Source organism: Mus musculus, chromosome 7 (assembly GCF_000001635.26).
Source record: "Mus musculus strain C57BL/6J chromosome 7, GRCm38.p6 C57BL/6J".
In the NCBI taxonomy this organism is placed as follows: domain Eukaryota; kingdom Metazoa; phylum Chordata; class Mammalia; order Rodentia; family Muridae; genus Mus; species Mus musculus.
The window spans coordinates 4868100-4876228 of NC_000073.6; positions in this window are offsets into that span (position 1 = coordinate 4868100).

Below are 8129 nucleotides of genomic sequence, written 5' to 3' on the forward strand. Positions count from 1 at the left end.
AGTCCGTCCCTGGCACAGCTGTGGATATAACTCAGATGGTGGAGCACTTGCCCAGCATGCATGAAGCTCCGAATTCAATCACAGTGCCATGCAAATCTGTACAAAAATAGAATCTGTATAATATAAATAAACCAAGCCCAGGCCCCCTTCTTGGACCACAGCCCAAAGCCTTCTAGACTCAGGGTCCACCTCTGGTCCTTTATGGGACTCCTTGTACTTTTTCTCCTGTGGTTGTTTAATATACTTTCCAGTTCCATCTATTTTCCTGTCTTTAAGAAAACAGATTTATGCTGGGCATGGTGGCACACGCCTTTAATCCCAGCATTCGGGAGGCAGAGGCAGATGGATTTCTGAGTTCACGGCCAGCCTGTTCTACAAAGTGAGTTCCAGGGCAGCCAGGGCTACACAGAGAAACCCTGTCTCGAAAAACAAAAAAACAACAAAAAAAAAAACAAACAAAAAGAAAGAAAGAAAGAAAGAAAAGAAAAAGAAAGAGAACAGATTTATTTTTATCTTATTTATGTATTACATGCCCCTGTCTCACTGTGTGCGTTTACCCATGGAGGCCTGAATGGACTTTGGATCCCCTGAGGCTGGAGTCACAGGGGGTGTTTGTGAGCCCCCTGACTGTGGTATTCGAACCTCCTCATCATGAAAGAGCAGTCACTTCTCTTAATGCTGAACCATCTCTCTAGCTGCCTCTCTCTCCCTGTTTCAAAAAGAAGTATTTGCTTTGATTTGTGTGCTGTGTGTGTGTGTTGTAGCTTGTGTGCTGTGTGTGTGTGTTGTAGCTTGTGTGCTGTGTGTGTGTGTTGTAGCTTGTGTGCTGTGTGTGTGTGTTGTAGCTTGTGTGCTGTTTGTGTGTTGTAGCTTGTGTGCTGTGTGTGTGTGTTGTAGCTTGTGTGCTGTGTGTGTGTGTTGTAGCTTGTGTGCTGTGTGTGTGTGTGTTGTAGCTTGTGTGCTGTGTGCTGTGTGTGTTGTAGCTTGTGTGCTGTGTGTGTGTGTGTTGTAGCTTGTGTGCCTTTTGCTGCTTTGCGGATTCTCCTTCCTCCCACGCTTCTCCACCCTTTTTCTTCCACCCTTCCAACCTCCTAACACTGGACAAGAGAGGGAAAAGGACAGGGAAGAAAGACATCCCTGGATAAAGTCAGGAGTCAGAAAGGGGGCAACATCGTTAATTAGACGATTTGTTGCTGATTAGGGGCATCAAGTTCCTTGGGGGCAAGTTTGATCTTTGCTGTGAGGATATCTAATATCTTCTTGTTCTTTCTTCTTTGTACACGACTACTTAACAGACAGTGACCAACAACAACCAACAACCAACTCCCATAAAACCCACACTGCCTCTTGGGGGAGCCTAGCATGTATACACTCTCTGAAAAGTCTCCAGAATTCCATAACTCATCACAGAAACTATCTGCGGGGGGCAAAACCATGCCTTAGCTAGAGCAGGAGGCAAATCACAGTCAGCTGCTGTGGGCATCCAAAGCAGCCCACATCCCACGCCGGGGAGTAAACCAAAAGCACATTCTTATTAATATTCCTGTGTTTTTAAAAGAAATCAAAACACACTATAGTGCGTCCTCCCTCCCTTCCTGAGCCTAGGCTGGCTTCAAACTCACTATGTAGTTGCTGCTAACCTTGAGCTCTGGATCTTCTTGCCTCCACCTCTTGGATGTTAGAATTTTAGATGTATGCCACACCAGGCTTAGAGGCTCCTCCCTCCCTTGGGAATCCCAATAACAGGTAGGAGGGTTACAAATTCAAGGCCAGCCTGGGAGACTTATTAAAAAAGAAAAAGGAAAAAAAAAAAAGGAGCAGAGAGTGTACAAAACCCTCTATGCTAGCTACATTTCTGTTGTGATGATAAAAATGCCACCACCAAAACAATTTATAAAAGAAAGGGTTATTCTTGCTTCCGGTCCCAGTGGGATGATAGTCCATGATGGCAGAGCAGAGGCAGCACACAGCAGGCAGCAGGCAGCAGGCAAGGAAGGAGGCTGAGAGCTTACACCCTTTACTGTAAGCATGCAGGTAGAGAGAGCAAACTAGAAATTCAAGTTTTTAAACCCTCAAAGCTCACCTCTAGTGAATATACTTCTGGCAATTAAGGCCACACGTTCCAAACCTCCCAAACAGCGCCATCAGCTGGAGACAGAGTGTTCAAATGTCCAACACCATGGGGGACAGCTCATTTAAACCACTACACACTGGGCTGGACTCCACAGCACTGAATAACACCCAGCATGATGGGCCACACCTGGAATCTCAGACTCTGCGAGTAAATGAGGGAGGATCAGAAGTTCAAAAGCTTCCTCCAGTCAGCCAGCCTCGCCTTGAAAGAGACGTGGTGGGAGGCTAGAGGGATGGGCCAGTGATTAGAGCCAGTACTGCTCTTGCAGGAGATCTGAATTAAGTTCCCAGAACCCACGTGATGGCTCATAACCTGTATCTTGACTTTCACGCATTTTGATGCCTCTTCTGGTCTTTCCGGTGGTTCACATGCATATTCACATACAAATATTTTTACAAGTAGATGAGAAGGGGCTATAGAGATGTCTCAGCAGGTACAGGTGTTTGCTACCAAGGTGAACGACCTGAGTTCGATTCCCAGGGCACACATGGTAAGACAGAAACAAAACCCCCAGATCATCTTCTTATCTCCATATACAGGCTGTGGCATGCCTATAGTGCACCCACCTCCACACCCACCCATCCCCAACACAGAACAATAAATGTAATTTTAAAAGACCTTTGAGCCAGGCAGTAGTAGCTCACGCCTTTAATCCCAGCACTCAGGAGTCAGAGGCAGGGTGATCTCTGATTTAGAGGCTAGCCTGTTCTATAGAGTAAGTTCTAGGACTGCCAAGGTTACACAGAGAAACCCTGTCTAGAAAATAATATAAATAAATAGTCCCTTGAGCCGTTATAGGAAGTAGCTCTGTTGTTCTAGGACGTAGCTATGTTGGCTTGACTAGCACTCATGAAGGCCTGTGTTCCATATGTGTCAGCACAAGGCCAGATGTGATAGTGTGTATGGTAATCCCAGCGCTTGGGACGTGGAGGCTGGAGAGTCAGAAGTTCAAGGCCATCCTCAGCCACACAGTGAGCTTGAGGCCAGTCTGCAATGCATCAGACCCTTTAAACAATGTAACTTCACAAGCCACCAGAATCATGAAACTCAGTCACATAAAATAGAAGGAAAGGGAGAAAGAAAGGAAGAAAATAAGGAAGGGAGGGAGGAGGGCTGGGCATTCCCACTGGGTTCTCTGAGAATCCCACACTTATACGTGGGTGAGGACTACCCTCCAGAACTTTCCTTTCTATTAACATCCATGCTTAAACATCTCTCCTCAATAAACTCTGACTTCCCCTGAAATTCTTTTCTGTTGCAACGGCAGGAATCCCAGCTTACTCAAGTGCAGCCTCAGAAAAGAACTCAGTCTGCAGCAGGAGGCAGGACAGAGCTGAGCTCCCAGCATCCTCTGCCACTGACAAGACCTGGGCACACATCAGAGGTCCTAGCTGGCACCACAACTTCTGGGTCTGCAGGCCTGAGAATTCATGTTCCTAGCAAGTTCCCAGGTGAAGCTGAGTTGCTGCTGCTGTTAATGGCCTAGGTCTGTCTGCCTGTCTGTTTGTCTGTCTGACAGGATTTCATGTAGTTTGGGTTGCCCTGGAACTCCATGTGTAGCCAAGGATGACCTCGAACTCCTGATCCTCTTGCCTGGTGTCAAATTGACACAGGCTGGGGTTATCACAGAGAAATGAGCTTCAGTTGAGGAAATGCCTCCACGAGACCCAGCTGTAAGGCATTTTTTCAATTAGTGATCAAGAGGGAAAGGCCCCTTGTGGGTGGGACCATCTCTGGGCTGGTAGTCTCAGTTCAGTTCTGAGAGCAGGCTGAGCAAGCCAGGAGAGGCAAGCCAGTAAAGAACATCCCTCCATGGCCTCTGCATCAGCTCCTGCTTCCTGCCCAGCTTGAGTTCCAGTCCTGACTTCCTTGGTGATGAACAGCAATGTGGAAGTGTAAGCTGAATAAAACCTTTCCTCCCCAACTTGCTTCTTGGTCATAATGTTTGTGCAGGAATAGAAACCCTGACTAAGACAATATGTACATATAAATATATATATATTTGTTTGTTTATGACACCCACTCCATCAGACAATGGCCTGAACTTTTCAGCAAGTTCGAAATGTTTTATAATAAGATGATGAAAATTTATAGCAGAAATACTGGGTAATCCCCAGGGAAGCAGGGCCCGAGGGCGGACCTGGGGAAAATGCTGAGGATAGCCGGATAGCCACTTCTGACCTTGATATTTTTAGGCTGAGACAGAGCCCATGGGAAAGCGAGTGTTGCTACCTGTGCCTAAAGGCTTGTATGTGGGAGGCCTGGGACCCTGGGGAGCAGAGACAGAAGCTGGCATGGGGCAGGTATGCTTATCATCCTAGGACATACAGCTCTTTAAAAAATGAGTGATTATTATTGTGTACGGGTGGGTGTGTGTGACCAACTGTGTGCATATGTGGAGATCAGGCAACAACTTTGTGAAGTTGCTGCTCTCCTTTCCACCTTCATGTGGGTCATGGGGATTGAACTCAGGTCATCAGGGTTTGTGGCAATTGCTTTTATCTGGCAAGCCATCTAGTGCTCCCCCTTTAGCTGTTTTTTGTTTGTTTGTTTGTTTGTTTTTAACTTTTTATGTAGCATGCTCAGGACCCTAGGTTCCCTGGTGGCATATGCCTGTAATTCCAGAACTTGGGAGTCAGGAGCAGAAGCCAAAGGGTCAAGAGTTCAAGGTTATCTTCAAATACTTAGTGAATTGGAGGCCACCCTGGGATCCATGAGACCCTGCCTCAAACAAAACAAAATAGAATAATCCTCTTGATAAAAATGTACTTTATGCCCCAAGAGCTCTCTCGCCACTATATAGTGACAGCCTCTCCAAGTCTATTTTATTTATTTATTTTTTAATAATCGAGACCAAGAACCTGCAAAAGGCACCCTCATGTCCCTGGGGACTGGATTGAGAGGAACATCCAAAGAGGTTGCTGAGAGACTCTGGAAGCTAAGAGTTTAGCTCTGAGCTGTTCCAGGAAACTGGTTTCTTCTTTGGCAGTAGGAGATGATGACTGGAAGTCCTGGGAGAAGCAAGGCCTAGGGTATTGGGCTCCCATTTACTCAAACTTGGGGCCTAAGATTTGGGGTATCTAGGACAGTCCCCTCTTTATAGAAAAGTAGGTCCTTGGTCAAGCCCTTTACTTCTCTGCCCCCTAAATCCCCTCATCTAAAGTGAGGGTTAATTAGCATCCACCTTCTAGGATTGGTGTGGAGCTGAACAAGTTAGCACCCAATATGAGGGAGTACTAACTCACTGTGAGTCCATAGTGAATTGCTTAGATCTGTGTCTGACTCATGATAAATGTCACACAACTGCAGATGCCATCACTATGTGTCTTAGTCAGGGTTTCTATTCCTGCACAAACATCATGACCAAGAAGCACTTGGGGAGGAAAGGGTTTATTCAGCTTACACTTCCACATTGCTGTTCATCAGCAAAGGAAGTCAGGACTGGAACTCAAGCAGGTCAGGAAGCAGGAGCTGATGCAGAGGCCATGGAGGGATGTTCTTTACTGGCTTGCTTCCCCTGGCTTGTTCAGCCTGCTCTCTTATAGAACCAAGACTGCCAGCCCAGAAATGGTTCCACCCACAAGGGGCCTTTCCCCCTTGATCACTAATTGAGAAAATGCCTTACAGCTGGATCTCATGGATGCACTTCCCCAACTGAAGCTCCTTTCTCTGTGATAACTCCAGCCTGTGTCAAGTTGACACCCAAAACCAGCCAGTACACTATGTCACCACGATCACCACCAACATGACAATAATCAGTATTATGTCATGGCCATCACCATTATCACCACCATACCCCTGCACCCTGTCACCATCATTAGTACCACCACCATCATTGCCATCACTCTAGTGGAATGCTGTCCTTTGAGTCTAGCAGCCACTGCCATATTCGTCGGAGTGGCTGTGGCCACTCCTGGAAGCTGATTGACATTGTGTTCAGCGGTGCTCCCATGCAGAAGGAGGTGAGAGGACTGTTAGACACTCCTCTGAGTTTCCAACCACTTGTTCCCGTGCGTCCGTCTTAGTTGTAGTTCTGCCACAGCTTCACGTTGTCTTGCGGTCTCAGGAGATGGCAGAGTATACCCATGGAAGGTAGTGTAAAGAGGAGGGGTTGGAGAGATGGCTCAGTGGTGAAGAGCACGGGTGGCTCTCCCAAAGGACCTAGGTTCAATTCCCAGCACCCACATGGCAGCTCACACCTGTCTGTAACTCCATTTCCAGGGGACCTGACGCCCTCACACCAGTGCACATAAGAATGAAAGTCATCCTTGGTGCTTAGTGAGACTTTGACAGTGGTGAGGCTGTTTCGGGATCACGCAAGCTCCTTTAAGTGATTCCTCCCTCTGCTCTACAAGTAGGTCCAGCAATCTCATTGATTTGCCAAGTTGAATCTTCTTGTTATGCAGTCTTGCTTTGGAACCCTATGTGGGGAAGGGGAGCAAGTGTTCATGTCCTACCCAATAAAAATATGCAGTATGCTGGGATTAAAGTTGTGCATCACTGTTCCCAGAGACTGAATCACCAACCACAGACTGGGCACTGGCTGGGCCTAGGCCCTCTGCACATATGTACCATACAAAAAGCTTGTCCCTCATGCGGATCCCCCAACAACTGGAGTGGGGGCTTCCCTGAGCCTGTTACCTGCCTGCCTGTGGATCTTGTACCCCTAAATGGACCACCTTAGCTGGCCTCAGTGGGAGAGGATGCACCTAGTCCCACAGCAGCTTGGTGTGCAGGGAGGGGGAGCTAGTGAGGGATGACACGGTGCGGGGGTGGGGGTCTCCTTCCAAAAGAGAAGGGGAAGATGGAATGGGGGGAGGACTTGCTTGAGGGGTTACTGGGAGGAGGGGGCTGATATTGGGATGTTAAATCAATAAATAAATTGACTTAAAAATAATCTTAAAGCCGGGCGGTGGTGGCGTACGCCTTTAATCCCAGCACTCGGGAGGCAGAGGTAGACGGATTTCTGAGTTCAAGGCCAGCCTGGTTTACAGAGTTGAGTTCCAGGACAGCCAGGGCTACACAGAGAAACCCTGTCTCGAAACTCCCCCCCCCAAAAAAAATCTTAAAAGAGTTAATTGGGCCACTTTTTACCTCCTGCTAGCCCATACATAGAGCAGTGGTCCTCAGCCTTCTTAATGCTACAACCATTTAATATAGTTCATCATGTTGTGGTGATCCCCAACCATAAAATTATTTTCATTGCTACTTCATAAATGTACTTCTCTCCTGTTATGATTTGTAATGTAAATATCTGGTTTGCAGAATATCTGACATGTAACCCCAGTGGAAAGGTCACTGACTCCTCCCCAAAGGGGTTTCGACCCACGGGTTGAGAATCACTGCCCTAGAGACAGCCTCTGGAACTTTCATTGACTTTGCTCAGTGTTGAGTTCTGGGGCCTAGTATACAGTAGTTATACAATAAATGCATGCCAGTAGTGCTGGAACCTAGCCTTGGGGCCTCCTGCCATCTACTCTGAAAATCTGGCTATATAGGAACCTCCAGCAGTAGGGCCTCCAGTTGTGGGGACCAGGTGTCCCTGGGCTGCAGCCCCAGGGAATGTATAAACAGAAGTCTCACTGCGTACAGATCTCAGGGCCCAGTTGAGAGACCCCGAGGGACTGCACGGGCTCTAGGATGCACGGCTGAATGTTCTGAAGTAGAAATACAGATCAGAGCACACTCCTCAAGTGTGCAAAGGACTGGATGGCTGACGGTTCCAGAATGAGAGGTCACCCTGGGAGTGCGGGTGAGCCCTAACACCGTGCTTGTCTTATGGGGTAGATGGGTAGACTCCGGAGCCTGTAGCTTGCTGGTTAAGAACTGATACAGAAAGACAAAGTGCAGACAAGAGGGGAGGGTGCTCGTTGGGCGTCTCCTACATGACCAATTAAAACATAACTGGGCCTGAATATAAAACAGACAGTGTATGGGTGCAGAGGCAGAGGAAAGTGCCTGGAGATAGATAGCCAATTAGGGGAACAAAAGCCTC